Genomic DNA, 20,026 nt, shown 5'->3' on the forward strand with positions numbered 1-20,026 from the left:
TCCTAAGGACAATTACTGTAGTAACAGAAAAAGAAAAGTTATTACACATATAATTAGCACTAAAAGCGTGGCAACTGAAGGTTGACACGTGTTGTGTGAAAACTGAATGTTTGTCTGAAGTAATAAATTTCGCTACACCCTGACTTAATTTAGCAAAAGAATTAATAAAACTGGAAAATTGAAAGTTAGTTTAGTGACTGAAATTAATAGTGAACTTTGTTTCTGAAGCATATCGAAATTCAGTAAAATACAGTTAGTCTTGGGCTACCTCAACAATCATTTCAAAAGCTACTTGAATCTACGCAATTTGGAAATAAGAGATTTAACTTCGAACTTGAATTAAATGATTCTGAACAATTAACAATAGTAAAATTTAGTACGTACCAAGCTGAGCTGCAGTCACAGGTAAGCTAAAATACGGTAACAAAACTCGCACTCTTAATTTGTGCTTGTGTAATCTAAATATTGTAGCCAGCTATGAATACCTTAACTGAACTTTGAAATTAAAGCAGTGAAATCTAATGATGCTGGTGTTTGAATTTCAACGACACTCGGGCTCATTTCGGAAAAGGAAGGGACCCTGCTTGGCAATGCAATTGGGACAATGAGCAACAAAGGTTCATGCTAAGTTGCTGTAATTTTGTGATGCAACAATTTTAAAAGTTTGAAAAGCTGAGGTCTGCCATACAGTTCTAAAACTTTACGTGCTTCCAGTCTTCCTTGTTGGCTGATTGAAGGTTTGAAGCCGTCGATCGAGGAGGTGGCGACAGTCACTCATTGTCGGCCGTCGCTGTTGCAGAAGCTGGATGCTGGAGCGCCTTCTTCTCGACACGGTCACCAGGCGAAACGGGCTCTTGATGTGCGCCAGCTAATGCTTCCCGTCCGCGACACCATGTCAGAAACTATCATCGCAAGTCGAGCGCAATTACATGCTGCCAAACCCCGAAAGCGCGGCAACTCGCGGGAGCTTCACACCACACACCTGCTCCACTCGCTACTCCAGCCAGACCCCCATGCTCTGCCCGCGCTTCACGCGGCAGAGTTAACACTACCCAAAGATCCTACACACTTTGATTCTTCACACGACCTGTCGATGTAATCGTTCGATAGCAGTTTTCCCTAGGCAAGACCCAGCGTAAAAATACAAATAATATTTACGAAACAAACCAATTATACATCGACATAAATGCATAAATATATATATACAAATAGTAAAACAATTACAATATGTAAAGACACAGAAATGTCATATATTCAGGTAACAAAAATAAGGAAAACAAATTATAGTACAATAGATGGAAATAGGAGGATATGCATTTCCGGCGTTACAGACTGACACCCAGAGAGTGTCAGTACATTCCATAGAAGGACCCCTTAGGTTGTTATCCAGGGCACCCTTACAGCAAGGCGGTACAGCGACAATATTCTACGCACCGTTTTGTTGTCCTTCATGGCAAGCCATGTAGACTTACATTTCGGCAAGATAATGCCCGTCCGCACAAGGTGAGTGCTTTTACAATTTACCTTCGTGCTTACCATACCCTAACTCTGCCTGCAAGGTCGCCGGACCTCCCCCCAATAGAGGACGTTTGGTGCTTTAGGGGCAGGACACTCCAATCAGCACGTGGTTTTTGACGATCTAACGCGCCAATTGGACGGTATCTGGCACTAAATTCCTCAGAAGGACATCAAAAACTCTATCAATCAATGCCAATCCGAATAACTGCTTGCATCAAGGCCAGAGGTGGACCAGTGGACCAATGCGTTATTGATCTGCTCAATTTCGGAGCTCTTTCTCTTGAATGAATAAATCATCCAATTTCGAGATTGTTATCATTTGTTTGTCTGTACATGTGCATCTCGTCTACCCATTTCAGTTGCATTCGGATAATCCCTTCGAGTTTCCTTGGTTTTTTTCTTTCTTAGTATTTATATTTTACGAAATTAGGATTATCTTTAAAGTTCTAATATGAAAACTGTGAATCTGTTTGACGAAGTTTTGCTGATGTAAGTATCAGTTAATCTGAACAGAATCTTTGACGGCGATGTGAATCATTTAAACCTCTTTGCCTCAATCCTTGTGCTTCTACTTGTTGGCATTTGGCGGAAAGAATGCTTGTATGACGGACTGATGGATAGATAGTTGTACAAAGCAGTAACATTTAGTGGAGCACAGAAGAGTCTTGCAGAACCTTTAATGAGATATGTCTAGTGAACCAGATGTCTACGAATTTATGAATGCGTAAGATTCCATGAATATACTGTTTCATTTGACATTTAAGAAACTATCAACTCAACACTGACACTTCTTTCAGAATAATGGCGAAAGCCATTTATGCCTGTTGTCACCCTTTGGTTACATTCAAGGACTCATAAATAGAATCAAGGTACCGTTGTAAATTTCTCTTCTCTTATCTTGGAAGCATAGCATCACACTCTGGAAGGAATAATGCAATATCGCCGGTATGTGTACTGGCGATTACAGGCATCGCTCGCGATTATCCGAGAACGCTAACGGTATTTTCGCGTGAATGAACAGCAATTACCGTCAAACAGGCCGAAATGCACTGTCACCTGTCATCCTGACGTGTCACAGCGAGAGCGCCCGAGTGTTGTGCGTTGGGGCGAGTCTGCAATGTCGGATATTCTCTTTCTGTAAAAAAAAAAAAAAAAAAAAAAAAAAAAAACATTCCGAGCTACAAAATGTTGCTATCGTAATTCTGCGTAATGAACCTAAATACGTACATTATTACGTTGACATAACGCAATTCGAACTATCAATTACGTACACGATTACGCTAACGTAACTCACATCCGAACGACCAATAACGTACCAAATTACAAACCAATATCTTTAACATATATTTTGCACGATTTTATGGTGTGTGTGTTTGTGTGTATAAAAAGAGACTTTTAATGCCAGCCATTTTTCTCCTGCGTTCGTCAGTATATTGAGTAGTAAGTGACTGAAATGGATGATGTTAGTGCATCTGCTCCCAATTACAAAGTATGTTCTGTGTCATTCGTTTCCTGCATGCAGAAAGACATAGTGCAGCCGTGATTCATCGTCGATTATATCAGGTGTGGAAGTATGAAACTGGAATTTGGTTGCAATAATTACACGTCTGTCATTTGAAACTGATAAACAATATTTTATTCAAAATAATCTCCATTGCTGTATATACATTTCTCCCACCTCTCCGGCACGCTATGAATGGCACGCCAAAACAATAGTTATTCTTTTGAAGCGAACCAGTCAGCGAGCCATTTTCGTACGAACTGAAGCGTTTTTCGGCGCGAGCGTGTCCCAGTGATGTAAATATGATAACCGGACGGAGCCAAGTCTGTAGAATAAGCCGCATGCCTTAGTATTCCCCAACTGAACGCTTCGATCGTTTCCCTGACCCGTTTTGGTATGTGTGATGAGGCGTTATCATGGAGCAATAAGATGTTACCTTTTTCCATATTCCGGTCTTTTTCACGTAATTTAAGCCGATCATTTGCTGTTGGTAGCGATCAGTGTTAACTGTTTCACCAGGTTTTAACAGCTCACAGTAGATGACACCTTTCTTCTTTCCAAAGCGATGTGGTCTTGCAGTGGAAGTCGCTGTTTGCCTCGATTCACCTATGGTTTACGACGTTTAGGATCTCAAAAAATATTCACTTTTCATCACCTGTCACTTTTCGATGGAGAAATGACTTTCTTTTGTATCTGGCGAGCACCATTTTACAAGTGGTCTTTCGATATGCTTGTTGTCTTTCATTCAGTTCATGCGAAAACCATTTTCCCACTAGCTGCACCTTTCCCATAGCTTTCAACCGATGAGAAACGGCTTTCTGCGTCACATTCAATTGTACCTCTAGTTCGTTGAGTTTGAGTATCATCTTCATCTAATAAGGCCTGCAGTTCGTTGTCTTCGAACTTTTTCGATGGTTTTCCGCGCTCGTCGTTTCTCACGTCAAAATTGCCACTTTTGGTTCAAATGGTTCAAATGGCTCTGAGCACTATGGGACTCAACTGCTGAGGTTATTAGTCCCCTAGAACTTAGAACTAGTTAAACCTAAGGACATCACAAACATCCATGCCCGAGGCAGGATTCGAACCTGCGACCGTAGCGGTCTTGCGGTTCCAGACTGCAGCGCCTTTAACCGCACGGCCACTTCGGCCGGCTTGCCACTTTTGAATTACAATGTTTTCCCAAGAGCATGTTCGCCGAAAGCTTCGACTAGCATTCGATGCGGTTCTGCAGCAGTTTCCTACAAATGGCAACAGAAAAGCAATACTGTCCGCAAATCGTAATTCGCTGTCCGCAAATCAGTTCGTAGTCACAAAATTCGACTTGTTTACAGGTTCGAAACAGATATTGATGTATGAAATTTAGGTTACTGGGTGTTGACATTCGTAGTCAGCCATTACAGGAAGCAGATGGCGCTGCTCGGGCCCTGCACTGACGGCTAGCACTGCATGCTTCTACACCTGGTATGTATGGGCATGATGTTATGAGTAATGTGACAGGGTGATGCAGAAATTTCAAGGCTGGTGCATGATGAAAGTGGTCGAGAAAGCCATACAGATGCAACTGATGAGCTTGTTCAACATAACGAAACTGTGTGTGCGAGACATTGTTTCACAATTTTCCCAAAATTCCGAAGATATGGTTCAGATTTCAAGGAGGTTCACAAAACTGAAAGAAAGGTTTCAGCCCTGACATTCCTTCAGCGCTACCACGAAGAGGCATAGGAATTTCGAACAGAGTCGTCACTGGGGAGGAGACATGCATGCAGCACGTGAACTCTGAAACTAAGATATAGTTCAACCAGTGGACGGTCACTCATTCTGCCAAGAATTGTGTCTACAGATTGAATTTACGTTTTTGTATCTGTTTCTTTAGTTTTTTTAATATTTACGTTTTTTTAACAGCCACTCGTTAATTTACGTATAGCCCTCGCATGTTTGACAGTATATAAAATTTTAATTGAATTTTTTCCATTCACACAATAATTATACAGTTTCACAATATCTATCATTTCCACAGGCCGGCGGCCATCGCCAGAGCATAATAAATACTCGTTTCGTACACACACTATAAACTATATGACCAAGGCATTTTACTGTATGCACCTTATTGTTGACACTTGCAAATAATGCGATAAATATAACCATCCGAAAAAGGGCATTAAGTGCACAAGACCGGCAAAGAAATGAAATTTCTTTTATGCAACTGTTTCCTTATTACTTCATTACATAATAAATGAAACTATAGAGGGTGGTCAATTGATGGTGACCGACCCAAATATCTCACGAAATAAGCATCAAACGAAAAAACTACAAAGAACGAAACTCGTCTAGCTTGGAGGGGGAAACCAGATGGCGCTATGGTTGGCCCGCTAGATGATGCTGCCATAGGTCAAACGGATATCAATTGCGTTTTTTATTACATATTCGTGTAAAACGTAAAGAAATATGAATGTTTTAGTTGGACCACTTTTTTCGCTTTGTGATAGATGACGCTGTAATAGTCACAAACGTATAAGTACGTGGTATCACGTAACATTCCGCCAGTGCGGACGGTATTTGCTACATCATACATTACCCGTGTTAAAAAGGACCGTTTACCAATTGCGGAAAAGGTCGATATCGTGTTGATGTATGGCTATTGTGATCAAAATGCCCAAAGGGCGTGTGCTAGGTATGCTGCTCGGTATCCTGGACTACATCATCCAAGTGTCCGGAAACAGGAAGTCTTCAGCCATATGTGAAACGTCAACCAAGACCTGCATCAAATTATGATGCCCAACTAGGTGTTTTAGCTGCTGTCGCGGCTAATCCGCACATCAGTAGCGGACGAACTGCGCAAGAATCGGGAATCTCAAAAACGTCGGTGTTGAGAATGCACCCGTACCATATTTCTAAGCACCAAGAAGTCCATGCCGACGACTTTGAACGTCGTGTACAGTTCTGCCACTGGGCACAAGAGAAATTACGGAACGATGACATGTTTTGCACGCGTTCTATTTAGCGACGAAGCGTCATTCACCAACAGCGGTAACGTAAACCGGCATAATATGCACTATTGGGCAACGGAAAATCCACGATGACTGCGGCAAGTGAAACATCAGCGACCTTGGCGGGTTAATGTATGGTGCGGCATTATGGGTGGAAGGATAATTGACCCCCATTTTATCGATGGCAATCTAAATGGTGCAATGTATGCTGATTTCCTACGTAATGTTCTACCGATGTTACTACAAGATGTTTCACTGCATGACAGAATGGCGATGTACTTCCAACATGATGGATGTCCGGCACATAGCTCGCGTGCGGTTGAAGCGGTATTGAATAGCATATTTCATGACAGGTGGATTGGTAGTCGAAGCACCGTACCATGGCCCGCACGTTCACCGGATCTGAAGTCCCCGGATTTCTTTCTGTGGGGAAAGTTGAGGGACATTTGCTATCGTGATCCACAGACAACGTCCCTGACAACATGCTTCAGCTCATTGTCAATGCATGTGCCAACATTACGGAAGGCGAACTACTCGCTGTTGAGAGGAATGTCGTTACCCGTACTGCCAAATGCATTGAGGTTGACGGACATCATTTTGAGCATTTATTGCATTAATGTGGTATTTACAGTTAATCACGCTGTAACAGCATGCGTTCTCAGAAATGATAAGTTCACAAACGTACATGTATCACAATGGAACAACCGAAATAAAATGTTTAAACGTACCTACGTTCTGTATTTTAATTTAAAAAACCTACCTGTTGCAAACGGTTCGTCTAAAATTGTGAGCCATATGTTTGTGACTATTAAAGCGCCATATATCACAAAGCGAAAAGGGTGCTCCAACTAAACAATCATATTTCTTTACGTACTTCACGAATATGTAATAAAAAATGGGGGTTCCTATTTTAAAAAACGCAGCTGAATCCGTTTCACCTATGACAGCGCCATCTAGTGGGCCAGCCATAGCGCCATCTGGTTTCCTCCTTCAAGCTAGACAAGTTTCATTCTTTGTAGTTTTTTCGTTTGACGCTTATTTCGTGACATATTTGGTCCGGTCACGATCAATGGACCACCCTGTATTTTCAAATACTTCTCATGTGTGAGAGCAACACATCGTTCTTCTTTGAGGAAAAAATGAGTTCTCTCATACGCATTTATGAAAGACCACAGAGGCCGCAATGACGCACGATTTATGAAAATGATAGAGTAGCTTGTGTATTTCTGGATTTATTAAATACGGACGGCGTTATCAACTGATACGATTATGTGGAGTGACTGGCTCTCATTGCACGTTATATGGGAGATTAAGAGAAACGGAAGGAGCATCGTGTGTGCTCCAAAGAAAAGAAAAAGCTCAAAAAGACACCTCAATGTACAAAAATAGCTTAACCAGGTAACAAATTATTTGGTTACCATTTATATTTGACATCGGACTCGTAATCCATTTAGCCACGTCACACATCTACAGACAAAAATGCATATCATTATGTAATTACAGCATATTCAGCAGACAATTATTAAAATATTATGTAATTCCGTACTCAATTCTGAAAATGTAGAAGACTCTACACATATGTCTTCCTGTTAAAACTGCTTTGAAGTCTATGTACACAATCGTTATCAGATGCAAGAGCGGTCTTGACACTAGAGGGGAAGGCGTCAAGTCAACCTAAGCAAGTCAGGCATCGTATTATTTTTTGGAATAAGCGGATTTTGTAGTTTTGTGGTACTCGAAGTACAGTCATTGTCAAAAAAATATGAAGGATACACGAGGGGAGGAGGCACCAAAAAACAGTATGTAACTGACTGCAAAATCGAGTCAAATTTACAAAGAATTCGTTAACTTATATCCACTAGAATATCTGCTATGGAAAATGCGGTGGCGCTATTTAGTTCTCATTTGTTTGGCGCATTTTTCTATGGTTGGCGCCAAGTGATGAGTGTCTAGCGTGACGGTACTGCGGAAATGTTGGGTGGTAAATATGTTGTAAGAATGACAAAATTTTTATCATCGATTTGCAATCGTTAGTGCGCATCACGAGAAGGCAACAGTAGTTCGCGAAATAGGTGAATTCAGTCAAAACGCGAGAAATACTATTCGATATTCCCGCCTATCTCCTGCGCCACTCCATGCCACAACTGGATTAATTACGTTGCCACGAACGTCACTTTGGTGGATTGCAGTGAGCCTGTGAATGTGACCTCAAGAACTGCACGTTTAGATTGTGAGTACTGGAAGCCCTGTAGAGTGCACAGATAATAACAATTATCGAAATTCTACCAGACTCGTGTGACGTCACTCGATAGAGAAGTACACCCACCACACCCATTCCACTCTGTACTTACTTGAACATTTCAAGGACGTTAAAGCATCGTTGCAGTGCAGTATTACGAGGGCAGAAGCGGATGTGGTTTGAATAACGCAAGCTGAGTGGGTATAAAACAGGCATTACGTACATGTATATATATCCTCACCCCAACTGAAGATACGTCCGCTTGAAAACTTCACAGTGCATGCACAGAGTACTGTAACAAAGCCGGTATGGCCCCACTTGCCATTGTTGCCAGATGTATCGAAGATGACGCCGATGATGTCATCCAAGATGGCGGCCATGACGTCATTCAAGATGGCGGAATTTGGCGGCAAGGGCTACCTCCAGAAAAATTGCAGGAAGTTCCAATTCTAACAGGGTAATGCATCACACGAAGGTTATCTCTGCCAAGCTAAGAAAATCGCAGGAAAATAGGTCACTTGGGCTTCCCACACTAACCTAAGTCACCCGACCGCCATATCTTCCTAGGGATTGGTGGGAAATGGACTCAGCCTGCACTGGGCTGCTGCAGAGAGGAAGGAGAGTACTTTATTTATTTTGGAACAATGTATTTAGGAATGGAGTATATTTATCACAGTGATACAGAACACACGCTCTGACATGCCACACAGCATACAGACCTGCTAACTACTCCTAAATGACTCATGTATAATGCTCTACACACGCGCCTGCTAATTGTAAACTGTCAAAATAATCCATAGCATTGCCTACAGACATGCAAACCACTCGTAAATAATGCAATACATTAACGTCCAGAGAGGCAAACAACTCCTAAATTGTCAAAATAATAATCCAGCTAAAAGACTCTGCAAATATGTTTGCTAATCGTCAGCTATCGAAATCATGCACCAGTCTTTATTTAAACAATGATAGACAGCACCACCATCCATTGTGTTCGCCAGGACGTCCGCACTCCAACTGACCTTGTACACAGCGCCACCAGTCAGTTGATGACACAAGTACCGTTATCCAAGATGGCATGAAACAGTGTGTTCACCACAAGGTCTAGACCTAGTACTCAGTACCACCACCAGAGAGAGCTGTCGTCCATTTCGTGACGTAGCCCAAGAAGGTGGAGTAAATGGCAAGGAAACGCCTCTGCCTGTGCTGGACATGAGTCTTTATTTTGCAGGCAGTCTCTCCGCCATAAGATCTAGAGTCCAACTGGCATAGTACACAGTACTGCCACTAGACGATGCTGTCATCCCTCCTGTGACATAATCCATGATGATGGTCTGTAGGGGGAAAATGGAGCCAAAATGACAGCCTGCTCTGCGCCACTGGGGAGAGTAAGGAACGAGTGCACTCTATTTAGTTGCGAACATTTTATTTAGGGTTGGAGTATATTTATCACACTGACACAAAACACTAGCCCTGATGTGCTTGGGGTCACAATACACTGTCTCCAGACACGCAAACAACTCCTAATTTTCCGAAATAATTTCTGTACAGACCTGCAAACTGCTCCTAACTAATGCAGTACACAGAGGTGCAGACACGAAATCAACTCATAAACTTTCCATATTAGCACATGGCGCAGTCTACAAGCCTGCCCACAAAATAATGCAACAGACACGCAGTCAATGCGCGTGAACACCGCCCCCCACACTCCGTCCACTAGACCACACAGGATGTTAACGGCAACCCCAGCGAAGTGACGTGGCCATCAGCTGTCAAACCACACATAGATGGATGCCCGTTAAGGTCCCGCATGCATGAGGCTGTGGCGCCCCTTTCATACTTGACACCTGAGAAATTCCTCGCAGACATGCGCATCCACAGCCGCAAGCTGCTGTCGGACACAGGTGAAAGTTGCCTCTATTTTCTAGTATACTGTCTCTGTTGTACCAACGTCACAGAACTCCTAGGCGTGCTCGTGTCTGTCTTATACGTGAGACACCTCCAGGCAGCACTTGTCTTTTCCATTGATGACAGAATAGCACAGGCTGCTTTCCCCCTAACGGAACATACTAGCTGCGTGTAGGCGTGCGTATCCACCCCAGTGTCACTGACAACTCGCTGCGAAACGTCCGCGTGGCGACCCACCAACTAAAATGTTCTCAATGTTATTCTTACATCACATGCCTTTGTAAAAAATAACAGCCAAGTCGACCTCTCGGAAATTGTATAGTGTCCCAGAAACAGTTAGCGCTCGTTTTTTGATGTCTTAATGTCTTGTATGTACGGAAATTCTTGCCCTAACAGAACCTCTTCCCAGCGTTCCTAACGTGATACCCCTCCTGCTCTCAACATTTGCTAATGTTCTCACCGCTATTTAGAGGCTCCTATATCCCAGCACAAAGTGTGGATGAACCGAGCATTATGATTGGCTCTTATCGCATTTATCTGCCGAATTACTGATACCACCGGTATCAAAGCATCGCCTGCCTTTTTTCCATCTACAGACGAGACTTTCAGCGTCTATTTTACACTGATCACCATATTGCACCGACAACTAAACCTTGCAAAGTGCCGTACATATCGTCAAATATGGAAAGACTCTTCACTAAATTACAATGCTCTCCCACTGAGGACAGGAGCTTGAATACAGAGCTACAACGGCAACACAATAGAATGAACTCCAAGTGGTATATTTCAAGGGAAGTGCGTCACATACATAAACATATACTAACGTGCACTAACATGCACTAAGGTGCACTCGTTTCCCCTTGGCACAAACGCTTTACTGTTTCTGCTCCGAATCTGCTCCCTTGGTTGCTCGCTTTTCTATGCACATCTCCAGACTCGGGGATTACAACAACATACGTATTTTACGCATGGTTCACCATAATATTATACCATTTTCGCGGTTCTTCTCGATATCAGGCACTAGGCAGCACCCTACCGTTCACTAGTGCAAAGTAACTCCCAAGATATGGACTGGAAATTATTATGATAAGCCCCAAACTTTAGAGAGGTGCAGCATGCTCTAAACCACGGAGCAACTAGAAACAAATAGAGGAAACTGATATTTCCACTCTCGGACACAAAAGTCGGTGATGTAACAGATTCCCAATCATCCCTATAATTTACAAGCCAACTAAGGTCTTTCCCATGTCTAGCGAATAGGCAAACGTGTCTTCGACATGCCAGATGCACACACCACAATCGATCTTCTCGCAACTAAATAAAGGCGCGAAATGTGCAGAAGCAGTCAACCGAACAATTTACATGGGTGGGAATAACGGTCCAGCGCAAACGCACCTCCATACACAATATTCTCAAATTTCCACTTGATCACGAAAGCCGCCCAACACATACTAAATATTAGTTCGCTATTCGGTCGTCTAGAGGACGGCAAAATTAACTCAGATACATTCCTACACTCCAACAGTCCTCTGTATACGGACAACTGCTGCCGTTAACCGGAAACGTGAATCATTCCCATCACAGGTCATCCATACACGGAATCATTCTGGAAAACAGGTCACATATATTTTTATCATTATACTTACAATTAAATCTTTCGATCGGGGTCTCAACTGAACGGCATTCGACAATGAGCGAAGTATCGGAAATACATCCTGCTGTCGGTAGGGGCTCTGCAAATATAAATATCACTATGTTTCTTATGACTCGACATACTCTTCCCTTTACTATCATAGTACTCCAAGTCAAATCCATACCCTGCTTACGGCTGGACACAGTCATTTCCTTTACACAAACACATACATTATAAACCTGATGCTCAAATGCAGACCTATCACTCATCCCCTACTACTAATTATAATACTTCGTCAATAGCTGATTGCCTACGATGCAAAATAATACTGAGACAAAATTAGCCATAGGTGGACATGTCTCATAAGTTTTTCTTCTTGTGAGTCCTACCACCATAACCCAGAAATAGAGACGTAATCGACCAGATGTTAAAAAACTCTATGGCAGCAACTACTGTATGTTACTGCCACAAGCGCTCTTCGTTCTACAGGTGCACACAAATATCCATGTTAAAAGCTATACCAGCTTTACAAATCGAGGTACGACATTACCTCTGAATGAAGTGTTTGTTTCCGGACAAATACCATGACGGTGATCATAGGAATGTCTATTATCAGACCACCACGTAGCCCACGTGCAACCTCGTGATAAAATTACCACATTTTGAAAGTGATTCGCCTAAGGAACGTGTTATGTTAGCGGTATTTGCGACTCCCTCACACTGACTCAGCTGGATAATTCTATAGTATTTGTAGCGCATTCTGTCTCGAGACCATATCAGAGCTTCTGCGATATAACCACTGAGTTATAGGTGATGACTCATTGAGAAGGAACACAAACAGTTGTAGTAGATGATGCGCCGATTGAGATCATAAAATGTACACTAGCTTCTCAGATCTGTAGTGTTATGCTATCTGCTAGAAATGTATGTGATTTGGAAACAGCTCTTTGCATTCAAGCACATACCTGCATTGGATCCTATTGACAGCTCCTTTAATGATTACAACCACTACTCAATCATATTTCTGGAACTCTCACATCTTGGAACGAGTCACCTTGCTCGAATGTGTCTGCTACAGTTAAATTACAACCTGGTTTTAGCCAGTCCTTATACATCCTGCAACTGCGCCCATTTCTACAGCTTCGCGTATGTGATCGTTCCACTTTAAGTCGGAACTGAGCAGAAGCCAGAGAAAACCATACCCACCACCTTCTGCAATCCATGTAGAAACAGAGCGACCTGAGTTAGTGCGACAGGAGCATGTTTTGACCATTCGATGGAAATGCGCGCATTTTGGTGCATTTCCAAACTACATACAAGTACTACAGATCTACGTCCATTCAAATCTATCACCCCCAACATGCTATCATCATTATTCTCTACCCCCAAACAGAGAAAAATTAAGAGCTATAGAAGTTTCACTAACTTCATCCGTTACAGAACTCACATAGGCGCCATTGCTCGCGCGATGACGCATAGCTGCGCTGCGGCTCCAGTGCGGAGAGGGAGATTTCGCAATGCTTCCCCAGAATAGCGAATTGTGCAGCCCTCCAACCGTTCCTAACGGTATACGCAGTCCCTCACAGAATTCACACCTCAAACTGCTGCTGCTACTACCGCCTGTGTGGCACGATCCAGTTAAATATACAAGCACTGCAGAGGCCACTTTAAGTTTGATCAGCTATACTCTATGCCAGTGGTTCCCAACAGGTGGTCCGTGGACCCCCAGGAGTCCGCCAGCTATGCCAGAGGGGTCTGCAAGATGCTTTTTTTTTTTTGGTCATCAGTCTACTGACTGGTTTGATGCGGCCCGCCACGAATTCCTTTCCTGTGATAACCTCTTCATCTCAGAGTAGCACTTGCAACCTACGTCCCCAACTATTTGCTTGACGTATTCCAATCTCTGTCTTCCTCTACAGTTTTTGCCCTCTACAGCTCCCTCTAGTACCATGGAGGTCATTCCCTCATGTCTTAGCAGATGTCCTATCATCCTGTCCCTTCTCCTTATCAGTGTTTTCCACATATTCCTTTCCTCTCCGATTCTGCGTAGAACCTCCTCATTCCTTACCTTATCAGTCCACCTAATTTTCAACATTCGTCTATAGCACCACATCTCAAATGCTTCGATTCTCTTCTGTTCCGGTTTTCCCACAGTCCATGTTTCACTACCATACAGTGCTGTACTCCAGACGTACATCCTCAGAAATTTCTTCCTCAAATTAAGGCCGGTATTTGATATTAGTAGACTTCTCTTGGCCAGAAATGCCTTTTTTTGCCATAGCGAGTATGCTTTTGATGTCCTCCTTGCTCCGTCCGTCATTGATTATTTTACTGCCTAGGTAGTAGAATTCCATAACTTCATTGACTTCGTGACCATCAATCCTGAAGTTAAGTTTCTCGCTGTTCTCATTTCTACTACTTCTCATTACCTTCGTCTTTATCCGATTTACTCTCAAACCATACTGTGTACTCATTAGACTGTTCATTCCGTTCAGCAGATCATTTAATAATTCTTCGCTTTCACTCAGGATAGCAATGTCATCAGCGAATCGTATCATTGATATCCTTTCACCTTGTATTTTAATTCCATTCCTGAACCTTTCTTTTATTTCCATCATTGCTTCCTCGATGTACAGATTGAAGAGTAGGGGCGAAAGGCTACAGCCTTGTCTTACACCCTTCTTAATACGAGCACTTCGTTCTTTATCGTCCACTCTTATTATTCCCTCTTGGTTGTTGTACATATTGTATATGACCCGTCTCTCCCTGTAGCTTACCCCTACTTATTTCAGAATCTCGAACAGCTTGCACTATTTTATATTGTCGAACGTTTTTTCCAGTTCGACAAATCCTATGAAAGTGTCTTCATTTTTCTTTAGCTTTGCTTCCATTATTAGCCGTAACGTCAGAATTGCCTCTCTCGCCCCTTTACTTTTCCTAAAGGCAAACTGATCGTCACCTAGCGCATTCTCAATTTTCTTTTCCATTCTTCTGTATATTATTCTTGTAAGCAGCTTCGATGCATGAGCTGTTAAGCTGATTGTGCGATAATTCTCGCACTTGGCAGCTCTTGCCGTCTTCGGAATTGTGTGGATGATGCTTTTCCGAAAGTCAGATGGTATGTCGCCAGACTCATATATTCTACACACCAACGTGAATAGTGGTTTTGTTGCCACTTCCCCCAATGATTTTAGAATAAAAAATATACTAAATATATTTCGTATGATAACAGATTTTTTTTATTTTTTTGTTTTGGCCGCTTCCTGCATGAGCAGAGCTTTAGCGAACGTTAACTTCTACGTCTAGCAACCAGCTAGAGCCAAATGACACTAGCACACTCTATCGCAAAACTAGAATTAGATACGGGCAAATAGTTAATAACAATTATGGTTAAATTGAAAATCTTTTAAGCTCAATATTTTTTTCAGCAATGAATATGTCAATGTTTTTTCCTAAGTACCAGAAATAGAAAAGGTATAAAAAGACTCTTCATTTGGTTTTTTTAGGTACTTGATACTGTGATATGACAAGGTACCAATCATGCTCGATGAGGGGGTCCTCGAGAAAATTTTGTTGGGAACCCCTGCTCTAGGCGTATGATCGTATCCCACAGACTATACTAAATCACATGAGACGCTCCCTCTGGTCCTGTCTAGTTGTTTGAAACACTGTTTTCTAACACGCTTTTGTACAATGCCAAACATTTCGACGGCATTTCGCAGGAAACATGACGCTGCACAGCGTAAATCATGTTCTTACCTTTGATATCATAACACGCCACACATCGGCTGATACTAAATAAAAGATAGTTACATCATGAGGAAAGGGGTTTTACGGTGTTGGCGTAGGTTTCCAAAGTACAGTCCAAAGGTGATCCACGAGCTCGTCTCTCACACTGACGGAATAGCTTATGGCTCTGCTTTTCCTTTCGACTGATTCCTCATATTTCACTCATGTACGCGATCAGTGTTTCGGTGCTATCCACCCCAGAAGGTGCTGTCCATCCAGCAAAGCTCTTTCCCGGACTCAAACAAGCGATATCAGTCAGTCATTATGTGGTAACCAACAGTGTACCAGTTCAGCGGATGGGATGGTAAAGAAACCATCGACGTAGTCTAATAATAAGCATCACATTTGATAGCATGAACAACTTAGCAATTTTACAATAACTTCAACACAGGTCAATGATGTGACAGCATGTTACCCCAATTTCAGTATAATAGCTAAACCACCCCTTCTCCACTCTGCGAGTATCATTGCGAACATGGATAGATGTCTGTGAGGGTGAGTCACTCGGCAATTAGGTCTTCGCTGGACAGCAGGTAGAGAGAGAGGGGTCATACATCAACAGCGGCAACCACATGCACGCGCAGCCCAGAGGATGACTTGGCACTTATTTAGATAAACAGCTATGTGACGTCAGTATAACAGTCTAAGAATATTACATGCCATCGTCAGCGCCCCTGCACTGGCTCACGGTCGGCCGGTTTAAGCGCTGCGAGCAATGGACATGCATTATGGTCTGAGGATTTATTAGATGTTTTGGTGTTTGTTGCTTTATTTGTGAATCGGTGTGCAGTGCATTATTTCAGATGTTGACGATTATCAATTGTGTTTGCGGAGTCGTTTAGATGGAGTCTACGTGTGCACGCCCTTGGAGCGTCTGCGCTCTGCAAATAGTTCTTCATTCCCGTCCACTCGTGTCAGCAACGGTGCCTAGGTGATCACATTTTTCGAGAGGAATTTATCAGGTTTCAAGTATGCCGCCGCCTCATGCTTCTGGGCACCTGTGTGTGACTTCACAGGGGGTGCCACTGCAGCCGACTTCTGGGAGCGTGTGCGGTAGCCTCCTGTGCCATCCAGTGGACAATGTAGGTGGCAGGCGGTGCCTGCCCGCGTTGTTTGCGAGCAGGTCTCTAGGTTGTGCTATGCGCTATTTGATTTCATGGCTGCACATCACTGTAGTGCATTGTTTATGAGTAGTTTGCATGTCTGTATACTGTGTAGTGAAATTATTTCGGTAATTTACGAGTTGTTGTGCATCATTTAGAAGTATTTTTCAGGTCTGTAGGCTTTGTGGCCTGACCACAAGAACGTCAGCGTGTGTGCTTTGTATCAGTGTGATAAAAATCCATCACTAAATAAATAGTTCGAAAATATGTAAAGTACACTCCTTCCTCTATCTAGCAGCGCAGCACAGGCTGAGTCATTTTCCCTCCTGACAGCCATCTTGGGTTACATCACAGAATGGACGACAGCACTCTCTGGAGGCGGTACTGTGTATAGGTCAGTTGGACTCCAGACCCCATGGCGACCACACTGGATGGTGGTGGTGCCTCAAATTGATTGAATAAAGACTGCTTGCAAAACTAAGACTTATGCCCAACACAGGCTGGGCTCCCCTGCCAATCCCTAGGAAGAGGTGGCGATCGGGTGTCTTAGGTTAGTGGAGGTAGTTAGAGTGTCCTTTCTTTCCTGCCATATTCTTAGGTTAGTAGAGATAGGCTAAGTGATCGTTCCATACCGCCAAAATTCAAACTTCTCGCCAATCCCTAGGAAGAAATGGTGGTCGGATGACGGGTTTGTGGAGGTAACCCAACTGACCTGTCTTTCCACCATTTTTCTTACTTTAGTAGAGGCTGCATTGTCCTGATGGAACTTGAACATCGCGCTATTTTCTGGGGGAGAGGAGGGTTTAGGTTAGTCGAGGTAGCCTAATTGACCTATCTTCCCACCAAAATTCAAACTTCCCACCAAAAGCCGCCATATTGGATTACGTCATCGCCGCCATCTTGGATACATCTGGCAACAATGCAGAGTGCGCTCGTGTCCCCCTTGTCCCAATACTGACATCTGTACGATACCTGTGGTGGCACACACACTACAGAATAACCCAAGTGCTGTACACTAGTCACTGTGAGCAAACATCTGAAAGATGTTCGGGCCCACATGCGGTTCCTCTTCCTCGAAGTATCTTGGCTCAAACTTGTCTAGGGATTGAACCACATGAGTCGCATTACACGCCCTAAATTAGACACTTGTGACCCTTTGGTTAAATCGTCTGGCTGATGGCAAGTATGCGAAATACCAAGTTAACATAACATATATTAACAGTAATAATATCAGGAACTAAACTGATGCCTCATAAATGATGTAGGCCACACAGATGCGATTTGGTTAGAATAGTGTTTATTCAGAAAGCAAACTAATAGCGAAAGTTGTCGTATTTAGAATTACTATAATACTAGAGCGCATATCCATTTGACACAGTTCGATCATTCACAATTTCATCCAGAATTAGAACGGGAAATTTTTTAAGTCGTTTTACTTCGTAGCTGCCTAAACACCGACTGTCCGCTTTCACATTTCAATCCGAACTGTTCCCTTTGGTGTCTAGACCAGAACTGTCAGCCTTCGCGTCTGCCCCTCTGCCCGTCCCCGGCCGCGTTTCCCGTGCGGCGAATATCCTCGCTCAACTGACAAGGGCAGTTCCTTTTACTGAATCCGTCCCTCTGGTTGGTTATGGCTTATTCAACATTATTTTTCGTTTTAACATATTTAAATAATCAAAGCTTGACCACTTACACGTTCTAAATAAAGTAACAGTAATACCCATTACGTAATAAACGTTAGATTCTTTTACATAAAACCAATACAGTTTCCTTTTTAACTTTGAATGTCACGGCCAGTAGCCTTGCACAAATAAAGAACAAAAGTAATTATAATGCACTAAGCTTTACAACAAATATTCTATTACGTAATGATTCAATAAGGTGTCATGCTGTCGTGGAGGAAGTGATGATATGATGCTTAACTGAAAATACTGATAATTTAAATTTACTAATTGCTTTAAACAAATAAAGTTACAGAGTTGACATTTACAACATTTGTCATTTTAATATTACGCTTCTATATAAAATATCTTTCGTTAAGATTTTAGCATTAATGCCTTTGTTACAAAACTTTAACAGTAAATTCTAAATTATTATAGATATGATCAATATTCAAGTTTTAATGGGATCACAATGAAAATTTATGGAGGATGGCAGATTAAAATTACTGTGGATTGCTACAGAATTAAACAGTTTTCATAAATGTTTCCCTTTATGAACGACCTTAGGTCCACCATATTTAACACTGCAACGTCTCCTTGGCCACAAACGGCTTCTACTGCGTTTCCCTATGACGTAGGTTCTCGTCTGTCTCACTCTAACACTACAGCGTTTAAGCCTCAATAGACAATAGACACCTGCAAGTTTCCCCATCTCCTGGTGAATCTGCGCCCTTCGTGGCACTTGGTTCTGGACGACCGGGTTCGTTTCACAATTCCTGTGGGCTGACTCTTTCGGCCATATATTTAAATGAGAGCGCAATGCTCGTTAACTCACATCACGTGGTTTCTGACCAGTACTGAGACAACTGAACACCACAGGTTGTGCTCAAAATGACCACCGTCAGCGGAAATACACGCTTCCAATCTGGTATGGAATAACTGCTGCCCGCGTGGTAGCATTTCGGCAGAGACGTCTGAGCGGGCTGCAGTACTACGTCCTTGTGTAAGATTGGTTGTCGTTGGCATGTCTTCGTAGACAGCGTCTTTCAGCTTTCCCCAGAGGAAACCTGGGGAACGGGCTGACCAAGGTACAGTTCCTCTTGACCAGTCCAACGTTTTGGAACAATTCGTGAAGACTTGCAGTAGCACTTCCTGTACTATGGACTGCACAGCCTTCGTATTGGTGTCACTAGTTCCTCCTAGTCCGCAGAGGAACGTCTTCTACCGCGCGTGGAAGGTGGTCTGTTCGGAGGCTGCAATACTTGCGCGCATTCAGTGTTCCGCCTATGACAAACGGGCCCATGAGCTGATGGTTCACCATCCCACACCACACATTTACACTACGTGAACGATGACGTTCCACTTGACGAAACCAACTGGAATTGTCAACAGACCAATAGAACAGGTGTCGGTAGTTTACCTGCCCGTGACTGATAAATGTAGCTTTATCACTTAACAAGATATGTGATACATCTGGAGTATCTTTTCTTAGTGCCGACGTACAGAAGTAAACACGATTCTCGTAATCGTTTCCATGCAGCTCTAGATGAAGATTGATGTGTTAGGTACGGAAATAAGGCGATGGAGAAAAAACGCTTGCCTTACTCATGTCACTTCCTCGTGCGATTGCGCGGGAGCTAAGGTGCGGATCAACTGCAACAGCAGCAAGAACATTAATTTCTGCCTT

The sequence above is a fragment of the Schistocerca nitens genome, chromosome 1 (genome assembly GCF_023898315.1).
Source record: "Schistocerca nitens isolate TAMUIC-IGC-003100 chromosome 1, iqSchNite1.1, whole genome shotgun sequence".
Taxonomy (NCBI): Eukaryota; Metazoa; Arthropoda; class Insecta; order Orthoptera; family Acrididae; genus Schistocerca; species Schistocerca nitens.